The following is a 22,048-nucleotide window of genomic DNA, read 5'->3' on the forward strand; positions in this document are numbered from 1 at the left end:
TTTTAACAAGTTCTGCTGAACTAAAAATTATTTCAAACCATAAAGAGTTTTTCAGCAAGCTAATATTTTTCACGTGGTGCTTTATTGGCTTTCCTTTTCCATATTTTCCTAGGCACAAGTTTTGTCTACAAGTGATATTCCCTGTCGTTAACATTCATGGAAGCTTTTAGAGAAACACACTGTATGCCTATCCCAGTGTTCGATAAATAAATGCAGATGAAGTGTTGTGCTGTCATTGAACACAGATTAGTATCTATATGAACAATATTTTTTCATGAAAGGCCTGGTTTATCATAGGTGAGTGCACAGAGGCTGCTGTATAGATACAATTAAAGGGGCTTTTCACATCACACAAGTTTAGCATCACAGAAGAATATTGATTTTAATGGTGTCTGCACATCTTTAGCCATCCGCAACTCAAACTCTTTCTGTGGATACCAGAACCAAGAGCCGAGCTGTTCCACAACTGGTCCTGGCCATGGTCCCTGTGTTTGGTTATTCATTTGTCTAGCAAACCAGAGATTGGCTTTCACCCAGCTCTGCCCTGTGAGGACATCTGAGAAAACATTAATTTTTCCGTCTGTCTGACAGGACAAGCAGTTGTCCAGGTGAGGAGTGTTGTTCACTGTGCAGCTGAAAAAATCCACATTGAATTTCCTTGGAATGTAATAATCAATCTAAGACCTCTTTATAAAAAGAAAAGTTAATGGTTCCTGAAATATGTGTGCTTAGATTAAAAAACATCTACCACGTATTAACACCTCCACATTACCCAGGCTTCTAACATGTACCTGCTTCTATCTAACTTCTAAAGCTTTTGAAGACTGAGGAACCAAGTATGAGGAAATCATTTATAATTAAAAGAAATATGTAAGAGTATTTAATAATACTAATGAATTCTATGTATAAAAACGTGAACCACATCATTTGTCAAAGAAATCTGATTGTTAGTCAGTTTCTTCCTAACACACAGTATTCTTCCCATGAAAAAGAAATATGTCTCTCAGTATCCCTTTCCTTGTTTCAAGTACCTGGCCATACTCAATGGGAAAACGCTTTTGCTTCAAAATTACAAGTTCCACCATTTGGGGGCTCTTTTAAAGCACTACAGGACAGGCTCCAGAGAAAACAGACCACATCAATCATTTTTTCCCTCTTATTCATACTGAAAAGCTTATGAGTTTTCAGCTGGCTGGTGAAACTGTGACACTGTCACAGAGCAAACAAATATTTAAAAAGATGTCCCTCTCCTCAAGACAAGAACAGAAATAAAAAGTACTTTTTACCTTTTCTATTAATAATATGAAGCCATTTCCAAGGTTCAAGGGCATCCTTGCAGAAGGAAACATTGATTAGAAATTTGGAAGAATGTGGTTGCAGTGTGCTTTTAGGGATTAGCAGCTATGTCTTTTTTGAAAGAAATTTCACTCCTTCTGACAACCGAACTTGAAAGAAATGGATTAAAGATGACACATCTCCAATATCGCATCTAATGAAAAACAAAGTACCTATTCTTGAACCAAGGGGGAATATTTGTCACATATACAAACACTGTATTCTTCCACCCTCTGGTTTACATCATCTCTTTGCAGAAGGTGCTTTGAACTGGACTTTTACGCCTTTCATTCAAACTCTTAATTATTTTCCTATTAGAGCTTTGATATACACAGCTATATCACAGGAAAAGTTCTTGATTTCAAAACACTGAGGATGAAGAATCTATTTGTACACTGTAAACCAATTTCAGCCTTGTTGCCCCACATATGCGTGATTTTTTTGCTGCCATTTTTAGAATATCCTTCCAATAGCCATATGAAGAACAACGTTCAGCCATGTTCAGACTTGCCAAACATCCCACTCTAGTCCAGTTGCAAAGTACAGAACTAAATCTTGAAGTAGTTAATTGCAATACCTGGCACTACCTGAGCCCTAACTTCAAAACACCTCTCCTTGCTTCCTTTGCTCCTGACCTCTGCAAGGCTGAAGCTACTCAGGGACTCCTCTCTGCAAAAGCACAGGTGTAATTCTTCCAGGTTTGCATCAGTGTCTTACTCTGAAATCATAAATCTGGAACAACAGAAGCAGCAACACTCTCAGTACATGTTTGACATGCTTTCTTATTCAGCGGGCCCTAGTAGATAAAACAAAGATGGATATTTTGCTTTTATGGATACAGAGACAAACTGAACAGGGCTGTAGTAACTAGAGAACTGGCTTCTCCTCAGGGGTTCACTGCCTTGGGCACCTATCCCAGGAGAAGGCAGTGTAATAAAGATTCACTGCAATCTAATAAAGGTGATCTTGATTATGGATCTGAAATTAAATATGCAGGTAATATATTCTGATCACACGCAAATATTTGCCAGAAGCTTTACCTCGAGCATTTTTGCACTTGGTTTGGAAATACTAATTTGAGAATAATTCTCACTCACACACTATAATCACCTGAGTGACTTTCACGGAATGTGATAGAATGAAAAGCTAAAGGGTTAATGGCTCAAAAGCACCAGGGTGTTTGCTGAGGCCAAGTTTGCACCTTCCAGCTGAAGGAAGGAGGAGAGTTTTTAGGTGTGTGGTGGTGAAAACTCTGATCTGCTTAAGAATGCTCAGGTGCCCAGTGAGTGTGAACCCACCACTGGAGGATGACCATGACAGAGTGACCTTTGTTAAGCAACAAGATGGGTTTTTGAATCAGATAAGGGAAAAGGCTGATAAGAAGCAGATCATGTGAGGTGAGATAATGCTTTTCATAATGTCAGTTTCCTCCCTTACATGAGCGTCTCTGGTGTAAAAATCCACCCCCCAGGTAAGTGATTGGGCCATTCACGAGTAGGCCTGAGGGCATTCATCCCTTCTGATGAAGGGATCCATGGGTGGTGGTATCTTGCCATTGCACTGTCTACTCTTATCCTTTTTCTTTCTTTCTTTATTTCTTTTCCCTATATATTTTCTGAAGTGATATCTTTATACTTTTTTATTGCTATGTTTCTCCAGATAATAACCAGAAATGGCTACATCCATCATCTCAACTGCAAACAAATTGTTCTAAAATAAACCTGCTATACATATATATATATTTATATTTATATATATACACACACATATATACATACACACACACATATATATCTATAAATATATAAACACTGGCCATTCAGTGTCATTTTACTCTAATCTGTCCCAAGAGATCTATTAACAAGAATATCAGTTACCCTCACATTCAGGGGCAGCGTAACAACAGCGTAATGCAAGTTACACAGGGAATCACTGCGTGCTCTGTTATTATATACACTTGTCTTCATTGTTTCTCAGGGAAATTAAGTGCTTTTCCTACCAGTGAAGTGGTGTCAAATTTTCCTGCCCTTCTGAACTGCAATACCAAATCCTTAGGGAAGACAAAAGACTTTGACTGAGGGTGTCAGTGTGTGTGAGCTTCACAGAGGGAGTTCAGGAGTCCTAGGTAGGAGAAGAGAGTCTCCACAGACAGCCCCACTCCAGTGCTGCTGGTCCTGAGCCCATGAAGGAGGAAAGCCTACCTCAGCCCCTTCTTCTCTCTCTCAGAGTTCCTTTGCTGACAGCTCTGGCCCTGCAGGAAGTTTCAGTGCAGAAGTCCTCTTTGAACTGCATGAGAGCTGAAGTGCCACAAGCCTGGCACAGCTGTGCTAGGAGATGTGCTGCAGGTGCAAGGCCAGGATGCTGAAGCCAAATGCAAGATGGGTTTAGCCATATAAATAAGTAGCCCACTGAACATCTTTTTACCTTGAGCAAGTAATTATTGTTTACTTCTTATCCCTTAGGCAATTCTTGTGGTCCTTCCTATCCTATGTTTTGTTCTGGCTGACATCTGACTCGCTCTCAGTGGCAGAGGACTGCCCAGACCAACAGAAGTGAGCACAGCAACCATTGCTATCAAACACTTAGAAAAACGACCACTTTTATTTACTGGTAAACAATTCATATAAGAGCACTAAATCTGGGCATGTGTAAGGCAATATGGGGAAGTCTTGCCTATGGCAGTTCTGGGGCTTTGGGACTGCAGATGCATATATCATTCAGAAAGGATTTCTAAGCAAGTGAAAGGAAATACCTTGTGTAATCGCATTGTTATTTTGTAATTATATGCAAATAACACATTATAAAACATGTGGACAACATCCCCACTTCTCAGGAGCCCTTCAAGCAGTTCACTTTTTAGATATCATTGAGCAAACAGAAATAAAAGCAAATCCTTCAGGGCCCACAAATATATGGTTGACATACACAATCAATAGGCAGTTACAAAAAGAGAAAAACTGCAGGAGTTTTCTTATTTGAGATAAGGAGTGGGGGGAGAAACTTTGCTTCCCGCTCCCCCCCACTTTCAGCAGAGAAAATAAAATTGATTCATTGGTTACAGTGCAAGGAGATGAGCATCTCCAGCAGAAATTAAGGGCACAAACAAGGTCACAATACATAAAAATTTCAAGCAGCAGCAGACAGAGCTGGCTAAACTGACTGCCATTTTAACTGCAGTTGTTGATAAAACAGTCACATTAAGAGGCAGGCTGAAGGATGGTCAAAAGGTTAAGCCAGGCAGGCTGGTAGAGAAAACATAAAAAATGTCCTTTGCCACAAGAAATGTCTGCAGATGAGGCTTCTCCTGCTGCTGTTCTTATGGGGAGGAGGATGGAAAACTCAGGGCAAGTAGGGGTCCTGCTGATGCTTTGATCTCAGGCAAGCCCTGTCGGACTTGTCGTTTGAAGCCAATGAAGGTTAGTGGCACCAAAAGTCATGCCTGGTATTTCTATCACTTCTAGAGCTTCTAATGATTTTCCCTGCAACACATTTTCTCTCTATCTCATTTTCCTTCATCCCCAGAGGATATACTATATGTCTTTATGTTGCAGCAAAATATCCTACAGATGTAAGTAAAGAAAGCCATCTGTTCTTTGAAAATAAAGTGTCTCAGCTAGGATTTTTTGGGTTAGTTTTTTTTCCCTTTTTTTCTAATTAATACAACTGATCTATCAGCTTGTGTGCATTTCACACATAGCTGAAGAAATAAGCATTTCAGTGTAAGCTAGGAGAGAAAAGTTTAATCAATCAAAAAATCACTGCTTTTCTCCCTTTCGATTTTGATTTACAAAGTGTTGAATATTTATGTTTATAACAGGAATCAAAATGTACTATTTCCCACTGGGAACCTCCTTTCCAAATCTCCTTTTTAGGAATGAGTTGCTCACAGAGCTTCTTTCTCTTAAACCAAGCATCATTTCCTTGCTAATTACTGCAAATTGCAAGTGCAAGGGGCAGCATTCCCTTGTTTTCTGAGAAAGAACTATGTGGGCTGAACGCTGCAAACTGGAAAACACAGTGTTTGATTTTTCCATCAGAAACATACTCTGACTGATCTGTACATGGGAGTTGGACATAGCTTGATGCTTCAGACCACTGGAAAGTCAAAAGCAGCAGCAGCAGGAAGATTCAGCATGCTGCCAAGGGGGAAACAAACGTAGCTGGAAAGCTCTGACCTTTTATTTAACAAATGTAATATGGCATAAGACTATGAGGGGCAAAAGACTATGCCATAACTGAGACTTACTGTACACCCGAATTTTAACCCTGAGAATGGGCTACCCTTATCCTCAAAATGGGACTGTAGACATGGGACCAGTGTCCAGATTGTTCCATCTGTGGGATGGATGCAAGAGAAATGGGTGAGAAATAGGCTGCCTGTCTCCTTAACCCAAGCCAGGGGCCAGGAAGAAGCAGAGGGTCTGATGGAGCAGCGGGTGTCTGAGACCTGCTGACTCCCAGGGATAACCTGGTAGCACGACGGGTCATGCATTTCCCCACACCTTACTTGGGGATCCAGCCCCAAGAGGCTTCTTGTTCTGTCACCAGTCTGCACGGTTCCAGAGTAACCTCAGGGCAAGAAGGGCCAAAGGCAGCAGAGACACTGAAGTGTCCCTTTACCAAGCAAGCAAAGCTTATTGCTCTAAGTGAGCTAATATCCTGGAAACTCTGCCCTGTCCCTTGTGTTCCCCTGCCATCAGTGGTGCATTTCTCCAGGACAAAAGCTGTCCACAGTGCAGATGGCCATTGTAATATCCCTGAGTGACATAAATAAAATAGATGAATGCAAGCAGACTAATGATCTACTCTAGGAAGGTTGGTTGTGATGTATTGAAAAGAACAGCTGGTTGTCGGCAACATATTTATCAGGAATTTAAAAGAAAACAACAGGCATATAATCCAGAGATTTAATGACAGAGTGGAACGAATGCTGAATAAATACTCCTTTTGATAAACTCACAAACATTTTGTGATGCAGCAGTGATTTATATTTTTCTGAGAGAAATAAACAAATTAAAGATTTCATGGCCTCGAGTAGAACAGATTTTGTAAAAGTGAATTTCTGTGTATTTTCAGATAAACCTTATCTCTCTTGGTATTAGTGGAAAACAAACCATGGTACTTTCACCTTACAAGAAACTCTAGATTGTTGGTATTTAGTTGGCTTGTTAGTCTGTTCTCCCTAAATCAGGTAAGAAACATTTGTTGCTCGCTGAACTATGTATTGTGGAGCAGAATTTTGTACCTGGGCTATAGTGAAACCATGAAAATTATACCAAAATTTTACCTCTGTGAATGTTGAAAATGTCTGACTAAAATTTTAGTTTTCATAGTGTCAAAATGTTTCCTTGCAACATGGTAAAATCACTGCAACTCACAGGGTTGCAGATTATGACACTTGCCTTTAAAAATTACTAATCATCCAAACTAATACAAATAGGTAGTATTATTGATGGGTAAAATGAAACTATTTTTAAAAAAGTGCTCTATCTGAGTTCATCTGTTGGATATCTTCCTACAGAATTTTCAGATGTTCAACAAAAGAGCATTTTCCAACAAAAACTGTTCCAAAAAATGGCTTTGGCCTGCTCCAAGGAAAGTGACGATAGCTGAAGGTAAAAAGTGCATGAATTTCTGGCCCTATGTGCTCTCAAGCATCAGATCTCTTGCATCTGTTCTTCCCAGTACTTATATTTCTATACTGTCCAAAGTCACAGGGACAGGCAGGATGACAGCATCCAGGATCTCCTGGATGCAGCAGCACTGCACAGAGCACTGCTAGTTCTCGGCTCACTGAACCCAAGTGTGCAGAAGCTGCTCGCTCCATGTGCACCCTGCAGTACCACAAACCATGGAGTTTGAGACTGGAAAGAAGCACTTAGTTTAAGTCAGCACTTAGGGATGCATTGCCACTGAATTATGGCCATCACCTTCATCACATCAGATAGATAGCTCTAAGATAGAAGTAAGAGAACTCGTTCCTGCCCCACACTGTGGGCGCTGGCAGGATTTGAAGCACATCCCATACGGATTCTCCGATGAAATCAGAATTTCTCCTGCATTTGCCACTTGTTATGGGGGATACAGCTGCCCAGATGGCACTCAGCAGGCTGTTATGGAGCAGGAAGCCCTAGATGCATAACAACATAAATTAGACATGGCTAAAATGCTGGCAGGACTTTCAGACATGGTCAATAGGTAGAGGATCCTACTGACAAAATCTTTCTCTGACTTGTTGGCATACAATGTTGCTATCTTTTGCTGAGGTCCTTACTGAAATGCAACTCCCTCCATCATCAGCCACGAACCTTCAGCTGTAAACATGCATCATTTTCACTGTGCTGAAGGTAGTTATTCTGTACCCTAACTGCTACCAACATTGTTATTAATCTGCATTACATGGGCATTCAGAACACTCTGGTTGCCATCCTGAGCCAAGACAGAATCACACGTACTTAACCCCAAGCAGACTGCAAGCCCCACAAAAATCATTGGGCTAAGACTTCTGCAGCCCTCAGGATCCGACATTTAGCACTGAAAGCAGTATTAAAACTCTTCTCCTGCCCACAGTACTCAGCTATGTGAAAAGGACATTCTTTTAGCATTGGCAAAAAGTTCGTGAGTTCAGCAGGGGAATAGTGTTTCAAGTTCACCAAGATGCCTATTTCTCTTTCTGTTGACTGCTGAAGGAAGCAATGATCCATATTTCCTACCACATGCTCCATTCCCCCAGACAGCTCAAAGCCTCCTCGTGTTTCCCATACTTAGACCTGCTGTTGCTTATTAGTTGCTACATTAGCACCTGAAGCAAAGATCAAGACATCATTATGCTAGGCTCTGTAAGCAAAAATAAAAAGGAAAACAATCCCTTACTCCCATCTGAGCATGAGGAGAAGAGGCAAATAATGCAACCAGGTATGAGGGTGATAAATCTTCAGTTACGGAGGATAATGTGGAAAGAAAAAAATCCTTCTAGATTTTCATTACCAAACTCATTTGAGATAAACTGTAGGAATGATATTTTCTTGGAGGGGAAATGAACTTTGTACGGTTAAGTCTTTGCTGTCAAACGCAAAAGATAAGAATGACCTTTGCTTTTAATGTATTTGTCTTTCCATATCCATTATAGACAGTGAACCCAGTCTATTAGCACCATTGGTCTAACACTAAAAGTCAATTTGATTTAACCATACTTGCTGGCACTGCAAACTGCCTGACTATCACTCAATTAGAAAAGAGACATTAGCTCAGGTGTTGCTTAAACTCTAGCTGCTCCTTCACCTTTGTAATGTACCTGAGATTCTGCTTTAATTCGATGTTCTGTAATCACTTGGGTTTAAATCAATCCAGCATTATCGAAAGCATATGGGATCAAATGAAAATGCAAAATTTAAAATACAAATAACCACTGAAGGTAGATTTTAAGTGCTAGTGCTGTATCATTATGGCAAAGTTGATGCCATTTACAGCAACATTAAAGCAAGTGTTATTAAGAGAAAATGAGGCATTTGTCAATGAGTGTTTTTAGTATCATTAAAGGTCTTAGAATTAACACACTTGCAATATTTTGACTTAAACAAGCTCATTCAAAGGCTCTTTTTAGCACATTAGCATCTTGTTAGACTTTGAGGATGTTTCAGATCTTCCTTCCTTAACTTGTAAAGGAATAAATCAAATTCCAATAAGAGTGTTATATAACTGTGGAAGTGTACTACTTTTGCTGTTGCATGTACACTTTGAGATACAAGTACTCAAAATAGACAGATCAGCCTTTTTGCTGGAGAGTATAACATTTAATTTCCAAGGTCCCAAAAGGAAATATGAACCAAGTTCTGATATCCCCAGTCATTACTGAGGAATTTTTTTATTATATTAATTACCCATTATCTTTTATAGGACCATTTCTTCAGTGAGAATGCACCGCTGAGATTAGAGGTCTGCCTCCAGCATCATAAAGTTAAAACAAGCTGTGAATATCACAGATGGGCATACATTTATTGCAAGAGAATTTTTTGAATATTCAGTTCTAGAGAACCTTCTGAAAACCAGAGTTGTTTGCAGAGTCCTTAAAAATGTATTACTGTGTCTCACCTCCAAACACCTGTAATGTTTTGTATATGTGGATATCTCAGTATAGAAACACACATGGAAAACCCCACACATTTCCAAGAAAGACATATTTCCCCCTGCAGGAACCAACACCTGGATTTTACTCCCAAATACTGGTGTATCAGCACCATTCCTGGACCAGCCCAAACCCTTGAGTTTCTCACTCTCTTTAATACAATGCTTCTTTAGAGACCTGCCTCAAAAAGGGTGACATTTCTGCAGTATGTTGGAGGGGAACATTCTTACCACAGAAAAACAGGTTTAAAATTTAATATCTAGTTCTGGTTATGTACCTTTTGGTGTTCCTAATAAAAGCCCACATTACACTCAGACTACCTTACAAATGAAAATGTGACAATGTCATAAAGGGTCATGAGCCTGTAAAAGGTTTGGGGGACAGCTGTGAGCAGCCTGGTCCAGAGCAGAGCACGAGGCTATGGCCACCCTGCATCATGTGAAAGGTCCACTCAATCTGCCATTTTGTTTTCAAAAGCATCCAGAAAGGAGGACAGAGAAGGAACATAATGATAAAGTGACTGCATATGACTTAGGACTGACTCAGCAGGTGTATCTACCTGATAGAAGGCAAGGCTCACTGTACAATCCAGAGTTTGTAGAGCAGAAAACACACAACAGCAATAGCACATACACCCAGGAAATACAGTCTGCTTAAGAGATCTGTATCTTGCAGACTGCAGTTGCCACACATCTGCCCAATTCCTAGCACAGCAAGAGAAACAAACTGTAGTCTTATTTGGACTTAACACCTAACTACCTGGTGTTAACTAAGGTATACACCCCTAACTACTGTATGCATTCATTAGAACACAAGGCCCTCCCACTGTGCTGAAAAGTGTGAGGAGAAACTTCGGGCTTCTTTCCCAAATGGTTTTCACATCTACTAAGTCATATTTATAGGTCCTAAGCAGCTCGTGCCATGTGGATGGGGCTGACATCCTCATTTACTGAAGTCCACATGTGATGAGATACAGAGAGGCTATAAGAGTGCCCTTCCAGTTGGCTTACAGGCAGGGTGAGAGAAAAGAAAAATGCATGAAGGCTCTGGTTTAAGAACAAAGGATTTAAGTTATAAGAGACTGTGATATAAATAAAATTGTGCTGAAATGCACTTGGAGCAGGCTCTACACGTTGCCACTGCAAGTGCTGTCCCTTTCAGCTGGGGAAGGTTTGGCTCTGTGGCTTATTGCTCAATTATAAAGTTAATCAAAGAACTAATTGAGCTTGGTCTGCCTGGTCTTTTGAGCCTTTTCCTATGGATTAACTTTTATTAGAGCTAACAGAGGACATGAGAAAAGCTGTAAAGGGCAAGGAGATGATAAGCCTAATATGTAAGAGGAATGATAGTAGTATGTCGTAATTCTGAAGCCAGAATTGGGTTGTAGGAAGGAATATGACAGTCATGTACCTTTTAAAACCCTATGACCTTCATGGCATTTGAAACCTTTCTTGCAGTGTTTTACCACCTCAATTGTTCATTTCTCTAACTGTGCTTCCAGCTTTTCCAGCCTGTTTTCAGCAAACCAGTGCCTCATGTAAATGAGATGATCTGCTTGTAACTGAAACTATGAACTATAGCTCTTTTCTTAGAACAAAATGATCTCAAGGATAAAACTTAGTTATCAATGTGATATTAAATACCTGCATGTATAATAGCATTTATATGAAGAAAAAAGAATTACAGAAGTAGCCCAGCACTAATGTAGGCCATGCGGAAAAAGGACGATTTCTTAAAGATGTTATTCAAAGTGAACTTGCATTGTTGGGTGTGGGCCTCAAAATGAAGGCACTTGCTTAAGTTATGCAAAAAAACAGCAATCAGTTACAGTTTCTGACACTTTCATGCTGTTTTTCTAAGACTAATAAAGAGGAAAAAAATTGTTCTACACTTCAGAGCAACTGGAATATTTTATGTTTTAAAATTGTTTTGGAGAGCGCATATTCTGCAAATGTCTTAGCTCATACTGGATAATGACGAGCAAGTGAAACAGAATGTCATGCTTTCTAAAATGTAAATATAAGGAGGCATTCTTTTCTCTTTCCAACGACTATCCTGTGCTACAGTTACCTTTCTTTTGGCTGTCTAAATAATATTCTCTTGATGAAAAGGAAAGTGCTCATGGGAACTTCCATCACATGGTTACAAAGGAAGAGAATAACTTATTTAATGCGCAGCAGCCAGGATTCAAAGGGAAAGAATTAAAATTGAATATGCTCCCTGGCTATGGGATTTTTGTTCATATTTGGTCTGGTATGAGATAAGAGCTACTGACTGGAAATACATGGCTAGTGTAAAGTTCAGAGTCAGGTGTTTGGGTACACACATTCACTTCTGAAAGCTGATGCAATATAAGCCATTTTGGTGATGCTGATTCCCTCTTTCCAGGAGACAAGAGTATCATCTTCCACAGAAGACAACCTGGGGAGACCTTGACTGAAATTCAGGGGACAGTTCTTTCCAGTTCTGTGCAAAAATAGAAACCCAAGAAGGCATAGGCTAAGGATGATCAAAGAAATGACAAGTTTATCTTTTAAGAGGGAACTAAAAGTGTTTGTCTTACTTAGCTTAGCAAATCAGAGGTCAAGAGAGATCTGACTGAGCTCTGATGCACGCCTAACTGGAATGAGACTGCATGGCCATCTGTGATAGCAGCAGACAGAATTTAAGTGATCCTTTCCTGCCCTACTTTTTCACATTCATTTTCTTGGTGGGATTACCATTCACAGAAACTACTCTGCTTTGCAGTCTAGGATGTTATCGATGATTTCAAAGACATGTAAGGATGTCCCATTAGGGCAGATACTTGCCTTGGTGAAACAAAGCCTCTGGATTTTGGACCAAATTTCGTGCTCCTGCACAGTATGAGAGTACACATGCCTCAACCTGTATGATCCTCCTAAAGTCAAATCTCTGCATGGTACAAAACAGTGGTTCTAAGATACTAATATCATGAACAGAAATATACAGCAGAAGGGACAGCCCTTTATTCTTTAATTAACTCGCACAGTTCTTCAGCCGTATCGTACATCAAGCCTGGCCATAAAAATGGCAATTTTATAGTGTGTATAAAAAGAATAAAATGATTCACAGAGATTGAAGATCCATTTACAGCAAAAGTATATGCCTGTTTGAGCACAACAGATTCCAAACAGATACATTACTGTGACCCATAAAACTACTTCAATAACTTATTTACTATAACTTTGGGTGACATTGTCACAGATTATTAGCTTTGTAAAGGGTTTAGGTGCATCAGGTCATCATATTGTTCTTGAAGGGATTTTTTTTTGGTCAGATGTGTGATGTTAGTGTGTAGTGAATGACCATTGTAATTCCTCGATATCCATTATTTTGCCTACGTATTGTTAGGATATAAAATGAATGGGCAAACACCAGAATAGTTTCAGGAATTCAAGACAAACTTAATTAAAATATTTTTCACCTAAACTTTTTACTGTGAAAACTTGAAAGACAAGATTTAAATGCAATGTAATTATGACCAGTTTAAAAAAAAAATAAAAAAAGATAAAGTTTAAAATGCAGATGGGAATAAGAACTTAAATGCTGTAATCTCTGAAGAGAACCAGCAATCAAAGTCTAATATCCTCATATTGTGCCAGATAATGAAATATTAAGCTGGAGATAATAAGATTTCTTTCCACTGGATAGTCTTCAGCATAGTTAAACCTATGAATGAACAGCTGAAGTGTTTTATATAAGCAAAAGGTTATATGTCAAGGATTCTGAGGACTGAAAAAAAAAATCCCAGCCCATTTACTACACACATTATCCATTCCCTGTTAAAATTGTGCCATGATTAAATGCATTTCAAGAAAGACCGCTCATGTGCACTGAGGGGGACTGGGGATGCAAGGGACACTTTCTATCCACCTTCCCTAAGGAAACAAAGGCTAGGTAATTGTGCTGCATGTCTGTGCACACCTACGCCTCCATCCTATTTGGAGTAAACGCAAATATTTCCATCAACTTTGACAAAAAGCCAGAGATGTTAAGACAGTAAATTCCTAAAAGGTTTCACAGAACTGGGAAAGCTAACTGAGAGATGTGTTAGCAGCCTCTGATGGAAGGAACAGATGTGGACAAGTCACCCGCATCAGCCTCTGAGAAGCCAACACTGGCACAAAAAGTCATAGGAAACCAAACTAAATTCATCCCATGACCCATGGAGCTGCCAGCTCTTTAACATGCCAGTGAGGTGCAAGAACACTGGCAAAATAATTACTGCACTGACTGTTTATGGTACTGGATTTTCTGTGGTCATTCACCAGAGGTTTTATATTTTGAGCTACAAGGAGTAGATGAGTCCTGCATGCCCTCTATGGAGCAGAAAGAGAAAATTGATTTTTACACTCTAAATAAAAGTGCAGAAGAGAAATACTTCTCCTGGGGTCTTACAAAACCCTATAAGGCAAGCACAACTCAGTAAAACACAGCTGCTGCCTCCTCAAACTTCATGTGGAAATCCAAGGGAATCATCTCAGAAAAACCTTTAAAATGGAAACCAGAAATTACATACACACCCCTTGAGGATCAATTCAAAGGTCTGTGGAGTGAGTTTCTACCTCAGAACTTGACAGGAAGAGGCCTTTGCAGAAGAACATTGATGAGGACATAGGCAGAGTGTCCATTCCTCTAGGACTCCCTCCCACCTTCTTGCAGTGGAGAGACTTGCATCTAACAGGTTACAAGTGGACCATTGCATGTAATAGCTACCACTGGCCCTCTTTCCTTCCAATTTCTTTAATGTCTTTTTTTCCTGATTCTGCTTCTTGACAGATGTTTGGTCACTTTTACAGAACTGGTATAGATGTTTTGCCAATTTTCAAAAATGCCTTTGGACCCACAAATCATGGTGCTCTACATGCTCTGCATCACCATGCTCTACATCATCAACTTGCTCTACAATGAACAAAAAAGAACAATCTCTCACACTATTTTTCAAAGTGTATTAAATTGCTAACACAGGGAGATGAGCAGTGTTTTCTCATGGAATAGTTTTTAAATGTATGCTCTCTTCCATGTGCTTATGAATGCTTATGCTCCTGTTAACTATCACAAATATTCACAGGACATCTCTGCTTCATTGTGATTTACAATTGCCCGATGATTAATCTCTTTCCTTCATCTGCATTTTCACATGATCCTTTTTGTAGCCAAATTGTGGAGAGGCAGACTTGGTCATAAAGCCAGCATCAAAATCAGGGACCATAGGAGCTAGGTGGAGTTTTGTTTTCAAAAAGGGAAAAAAGTACGAAGACTGTATAAGCTGGATGGGGAAGTGCAGATTGGGAGTCACCCCACCAAACCACTGTAGAGTACAAGATCAGACATGGAGTGTTGCTGCACAGAATGCAACACTGCAATTAAAGCATGGGATGACAATGTAAGTAACATTTTTTCCTTGTGTGTGTGTGGTTTGGTTTTTTTTTATTTTATTTTTTACTTACACTGAATTTTTTGTTAAGTAGGATACCACAGAAGTACTATTCCTTAACACATAAGTAAAATGGTTGTAGAAAACATGCATAAAGAATGTGTATTTACATTTGTAGCTGAACTACCTTTCTAGCAAAGGCAAAGCCAGGTTCGCTTGGGAACGTATTTGGTCTTTGCAAAACATTGAATATGTTGTGATTTTTCTTCTCTTTCTAAAATAAACTGCAGTAATGCACAAAGAAGGTGGCAGATGGTCGCTTCCTAATCTGCACATGAAATATCTTCCAGATACAGAATTTGTTTCTTAATGTCTCAAAGTCCATATTAATTATACACACTAACAGAGGGGCAGTACTGAAAATGACTGGATCTGGTTGTGAGCCTGCATAGTCTTCAGTGTGGAGTTTGATTGTTGCTCCTCATAAAGCAGCTGAAAAGCTCAGACAATGAAATTTTGCCAGATGGTTGTTGATAACACAAGACTTTGAGCTGCTTTTTCTGCTGCAAACTACTAGGGGAAAAGCAGGCCACAAAATCTCCCCTGGGTTTGAGGATTTGGGATTTTTTTTAAGTATGGGATAGTATTCATGTTTTTTTTCGAGGTGGCAACAAGGTCTGAGTACCTTGTGAGACTTTAAAATAAGCTATAGGTGACATTTGATTGCCATAGAGGCCCTGTCCTGATCTTCTGCCAGGGCTAAATACTCAATAGGTTACTATCAGTCACTGAACTGCAAGAAAATATGTTTTCAATACACACATTAAGAAATCAGATTAATTACACACCCACACTCTTGTGAAGCTGCAAACCTGCCATAGAGAAACCAGCTATTTTATTATGCTGAAAGGAAGAAAAATACCATGGCAACTTTCCTGTGCTATTTAATCACATTTACTGAGATTTTACTAGGTGCTTTTGAAGTAAAATGGCAGGAAATATTCTATAAAAAAATAATGTGGTTTTAAACACAGAGACCTTGAATTTGAGTGTAAAAAGGGATCCAAATCTCTAATTTAGTGGAACCAGTATGATTAAAAATAATTACATTTGTAAAGTGAACATTTGGAGAAAAGAAATGATTAATGTGCTTAGTAATAACATCCATCTAATTTGTATAATGAGCATTTTCATTTAAAACCATGTTTTCATTCAAAATATGAGGAGATTAAAAAGAAATAACACAGAGTTGTTAGCATCATCTACTCATATTTCATCAGCATTCCGATTTTGAGTTCGGCATGGCTTTGTGGCCATCCAGTCTATACAAAAAAAAATCCAAGAGCAACAACTTGTAATTAAATTTTTCAGTTTATAAACTCACATACATGACATGAAACATTAATTGTGGCAAATCAAAAGAAATACCAGATATTTAAATACTGACTGCTCGCCATGTCAGCAAAAGCACAGAAGTTAGTAATCTATATGAATATAAATTAATATTCATTAGTGGTCTATTAACTGTCCCTGATAACAACCTCAGAAAATATTATTTTGCCTTACTGTTTGTGGTTATAACCTTAGATTGTCAGCTTATTTTTGCTCCATCCCAGACTGCCCCCTCTCTTTTTCTACAAAGGGCTTGTTCATCATTTTTATTGTAGCAGGTGATAGAGGATCGTGAACTGGATACTCCATAGCTCTTTGAGTTAGCCTCCTAAAAGGATGCAAAATGAGAAGTCATTTAATTTAAAGAAACAGAGATGTTGTTGCTTAGAACATGCCTTAAAAAATCTGCAGCATGAGACCTGCTGTCTCAAAGTCCACCCTGCTCCCGTGGCAGGAGCATCTCTCCCTTCTCAGGACTCCACCTGTTGGCTACTACTTGGAGATTGGCATGGCCTGTCCTGCCCTGGGCTAGCAAATCAAACCCTGCTGCAGAAGAGAAGATGCTGGCTCCTGCCACCCCAGGAGATGTGTTGCTACAGTCCGGGTAATGCCTATCTGACCCTGACGGGTCACTGATGCCACCCCTGTCTCACATGCCTGCATCCACATCCCATAACCTCAATGCTCTGTGTCTCACACCAAAGATGAGTTTCGACTCTGTCTCGAAGGTGGAAAACAAACCTGCTCCTAAAGAAGGCATTTCACTGTCTTCAAATTAACAGGCTTCCACTGCAAGTGATCTGAAAACCCTGTAAATACCAAGACCCCTGCACTGAGATGGCATCTGAAGGTTCGCAGTGGCCTGGAAAGCCCTAAGGGGTTCTCACAGACGCCACCCAGCAAAGATACTGCAGAGGGTCTCAGAGCCTCCTTGCTTTCCTGCCGAATCCCAAGATGTGGCACACCAGTCTCAGAAATACAGCATCACGCTTCACATGAAAGCTTCTTCATGCTTTATAGACACCCTGTATCTGCATCTCACCCTTCTCCCTGATGGAAATAAAGAAGTGTCTGAAGGAGTTTTCTAGGAAAGCAGCCACTTAACTCACTGCTTAAGTGAATAGCTAAAAACATACCCTAAAAACTCAACATTTATCCAAATCTGGTGGGCAGGAAGAGAGGATAATCCAGAGAATAGGTGCAGGTTAGCTCTAGCTCTAACTTTAGCATTCCTTTCTATTCTCTATAATTTAACTGTTCCTTTAAGTGTGTGTCTCTGATCTAGTTCATTGCATTTCAGGTCAAATTCAAGAAAAGTTCTACAGGAAAATGGAACCTCATTTATATTACTTCTCTAATGCAGTGGTTGTTTAGAATAACTTCATTTCCATCCATTCCCTAAAGGTTTTTCAAACAAAATATGTTTTCCATTTTCTGGCTAAATGAATGGAGAGGAAAAGAAAACAGTTCACATTCAATCCAAATTACTGTAAGGCACTAAAAATGAGAATTCTGTTCTCAGTTCTCATTTTTCAAGGAGACTTCAACAGGAATTAAAAAAAAAAAAAAAAAAGAAAAGGTAATTTCCACAAACTTTCTCTAAGTGTGTCACGTTCTGTTTTCTGAATGCTTAATAACACTTTCAAGCTTGCAGACTTATTAAACAAGACAAGGACATTGAATTTCTCCTGTGTCTCTAGCCTTGTCTATGCCAGAAAAGTTTAAATTTTTATGTTGTCTGACTAAGCTGGTTATAACCGTCTGTGCTCCCAGCACTGAAAGACTGAAAGTTACAAGAGAGTTACAAAAACATAATCTAATATTTTATGTGTTAGATGCCCAAGGTCAAGGGTGCAAATCCCTTAGCCTGAGTGGTGCATCAATGGAAAATTAATGGGGCTGTTAAATGTTAAGAGGTGTTTTAGTCTCGTTATTATGCTTGGTAGCAGGGCACAGGGCTGAGATGCTATGGAGGGCAAAGCAGATGATCTAATAAAGTAACCTTGCAAGGGCCTCTCTTTTCTCATCTGAGGGGCAACAATCTGCCACGACTGAGGTGGAGGAATTTCTTCCACCAGCTCCTCTACCACAGAGATCATATCCTTCATATACACTGCACCACAAGATAAACAGGAGTTTTTGTTGCTACAGCAGCCACTAGAGTTTCTTCACGTTTTTTTTCCACTATTCTTTCATAAGGAGAGAGGTTTTTCCCAACCCCCACAGTTCTTAGCTTCTGCTGCTGTTCTGCAAGTATAGCTCCCTTTAAGAAAAAAAAGATCAGGATAGGAAAGCAGACTGTCATTTCTAAGGTAAGACAACTAAGAATCTGTCATGACCATTATTCAGCTAATCAGGGATAACGTCGACGACCCCATTCTGTCAAAAAATATGTACAACAATGACCTCTTCCTTTATCAGGAGCAATGGGATACGACAGCACAGCCATTATTACTGTGTAGATAAGAAAGCATCCCCTTGCTGTTCCCCTGAACAGTAATGTTTGCCCATAGGTTTTTCTAATGCCTCCCATTTCTCATGTCTGGCATATTTTGATCCCGATAATAATATTATATTTAAATTTCCTTGTACTAGTTTGCAGATATACCTCACTAATGAGAATTAACTGTTGATGGTGGGATATGGTGTTAATTTGGGGAGGGCTGGCAATGTCATTTACTTAGCAAAGGACAGATGGCGATTGTGGCCTGGCTGCAGTTTAGCTGGGAAACTTGCACACAGGGTAATTGAACCATTCTGTTGTACAAACTTCTCAGATAATTGGTAGTGGCTTAGAGCTTTATTATTCTAGTTCAGAGTCCATGACCTGCATTTCCAAAGTGATTAACAAATTTTAACCCATCGTAATAAATTTGCAAGGACCATTGCAATTTTAGAGACATGCTCTGCATAAAGCCAGGCCAAAGATCAATACCGAATAATCTCTGCATTGACTCTGTAATTTCTGACTAAGCAATAGTATTTACTTTAGAGAGACGTCACAAGAAGATCATTCACCCCAACTTGAGGTTTGCTGTTCCTTCCCTGTTAAATATTTCCACTTTATTTATATACTCCTTTTGGCCAGCTTGATTTTCCAGCCAATTATTTTCATGATGCCTTTCTTCCCCCTAGAGATTTCCAGAATTAAAAAATCCCTGCACTTCTCCCTGAGCCTAAAGTCTTTTTGCAGTTTTTGTTTGTGAGGAGCTGAGTGTCAAAGACACTATGAGAAATCAATGAACCCCAAATTGCCTTTTTTTTTTTTTTTTTTTTAAATAAATCTTTAGGGGATAGAAAAAGAAGTGGAAAGCTGAGAAGCCAGAGGCATGTGCAAAGAATCCCTTAACAGTTTTTAAATTAAATTCCTTAATGCCATTCTCATTAAAAAGTTTTTCCTGCCAAATGCTGTTTGCTTATGACTTCAAACTGCCTGCATTAATGATGAATAACTCTTCCGAAAGGTATTTACATGTTGCCTTGTCACTGCCACAGACAGCAGTTTTATGAAGTGCGAGAGAAAGAAAGAGGGAAAAACTAGGGAATGAACCTCACAAATTGAGACTCTTTACTCACTGCAAATGACCACGTGATAGCGCAGGACAAGTGCTTTCAACACTTGAACCGGGAAAGCATTCCTGTACCATCTTATAATGATTTGCCACAGGCAGATATTTGCAGAAGTCATCAGCTCACATTCTGTTGGCTGTTACTCTTGCAATGCTCAGTTCCTTTCCTGAGACACCATTTTGTGAGTTACTCAACACCATCGAACCAGTAGGAACTACAGTATGCTTTCCTGGATGTATAATCTTCTGTTGACTGTGCTTAAGAGGTAGTTCAAATAAAGCAAAGGTACCACGCAGTCTCACAGGACCCATACAAAGTGGTCGAATCCATTACTATTTTTCATTCTACTAATTCTATAATTTTCAGTGTTCTTCGGTTTTGTTTGTTTCATAGAATCATAGAATTAACTAGGTTGGAAGAGACCTCTGAGATCATCAAGTCCAACCCTTGATCCAACCCCACTGTGATTACCAGATCATTGCACTCAGTGCCACATCCAGCCTCGTCTTAAAAACTTCTAGGAACGGTGAATCCACCACCTCTCTGGGCAGGTCATTCCAGTGCCTGATCACTCTCTCTGTAAAGAACTTCTTTCTAATATCCAACCTAAACCTCCCCTGGCAGAGCTCAAGCCCGTGCCCTCTTGTCCTACTGCTGATTGCCTGGGAGAAGAGACCGACCCCCACCTGGCTACAACCTCCTCTCAGCTAGTTGTAGAGAGTGATGAGGTCACCCCTGAGCCTCCTCTTCTCCAGACTAAACAACCCCATCTCCCTCAGCCTCTCCTCATAGGACTTCAGCTCAAGTCTTTGTTTGTTTTGTTTGATTGTTTGTTTTTCCTGACAGAGACTAGGCAGTTTCTTCCAGATTACAGAAACAGATATTGTATACTACTCAGTCCGATCAGGTTCCTGGGGGACCCTTCAGATATGAGACCATTTTTTTGCTGACTCCCTATTTGCTAATGCTTTTGTGTATCAGTAGACATACTTGCAATTGGTTCAATAACAGAGGTGTGAGATGAATGAGATGAATGTAGACATTTTGCAGAAATCGACAGACATGCTGACATCAGGGATAACCATGTCCAAGCTCACTCTCAAAAACAGACTCACCCTTCTGCCCAGTGCTAACAGTTCATTTCATCCTGAAATCCAGTATTCTCCTAACTGAAAGAGCCAAGCTCATGCTGAGCTGGACGCAACCAAGTAAGGAACAGCTCAGCTCACTGTAGTTTGAACTACAACCCTATTCAAACCAATAGTGTGGACAGCAGTATAAACCTTGAGACTTCACATGCTCATGCCCACTTCCACACCTGCAGCGAGGCGCCCAGAGATACACCTCCCTGACGTGCTCCTGCCTTCCCTTACTTCTCTCCTCCCTTCAGTGTCTACCGTGCTAAAACCCAACAACCCAATAAGGGCAGCATGCCAGCATTTCCTTTTTTTTTTTTTTTCTATATCTGAGAAGCTTTAGAAGACCGCAATGGCTTGCAAAGCATATCTACTGATCAGTTCAGGCCTTGACTATCTCCCAAAAGCCTTCCCACAGAGGATAAACAATCAGTCACTTGTGAATTGAAAGATGCAGGTTCCATCTGACTCACTTGCACTCTGGTTGTACTTCATATTAAAAGCCTACTGGATAAGCTACACAAAATTATACACTGCTTGGAAGGCCACATATGAACTGGAAAAAACAAAGCCACTACAGATGCTCAAATAATTTTCTTTCACACCAATTATAAAGCCCCATGCCAATGTGCAGTAACAACAGGTTTCCAATTACACACATTTAAACACTAAGCAGGACCTGAGGATACATACTCTACAAGGCTAGAGGTAAAAAGGAAAGGCGAATACACAGGCTGTGCGTGCTACTGGCACGATTTGTTTCAAATACTACATTAGACAGAAAATATGTGCATTTATGGCAGTTGCAGCAGTCCCTGCTGCCCTGAGAATCTGTGAATAAATCAAATACCTGGACAGTGCTTCCTTGGTTGCTGCACTGTGGGTGCAATTTCAGTGTAGTTTCTGTAAATTTGGCTTGGCTGAGCAGAGACAGGAAGCGTCGGGTTTGGACAGATGCGCATGCAGACCTGCCTGCCCGTGCACATCCCAACCTCACACAGTGCAGATTGCCCAGCTGGGGCAAAATGAGACTGATCCAGAGCAAGCAGCAGCAGAGCTATATCCTTCATAAACAGATTTTCAAACTTCAGG

At 39.9% G+C, this 22,048-nt stretch overlaps 1 protein-coding gene across 4 annotated transcripts in view; it reads left to right on the forward strand.

Annotated features, from left to right (window-relative positions):
- The window catches only part of TECRL (trans-2,3-enoyl-CoA reductase like), a 76,877-nt gene extending 66,457 nt beyond the window's left edge, over positions 1 to 10,420 (forward strand). For 3 of the 4 annotated variants that reach the window (XM_027902841.1, XM_027902845.1, XM_027902847.1), the window contains one exon: positions 6,412 to 6,488. The gene's annotated coding sequence lies outside the window, so the exon portion shown is untranslated. Of the gene's footprint in view, positions 1 to 6,411; positions 6,527 to 10,362 lie in introns of those variants that run through there. The other variant, XR_003573394.1, reaches the window with a different exon arrangement.
- Positions 10,421 to 22,048: the final 11,628 nt, after the last annotated feature.

This window comes from Empidonax traillii, unplaced genomic scaffold, assembly GCF_003031625.1.
Source record: "Empidonax traillii isolate 1590-97213 ecotype Southwest subspecies unplaced genomic scaffold, ASM303162v1 scaffold913:size283372, whole genome shotgun sequence".
NCBI classification, from domain to species: domain Eukaryota; kingdom Metazoa; phylum Chordata; class Aves; order Passeriformes; family Tyrannidae; genus Empidonax; species Empidonax traillii.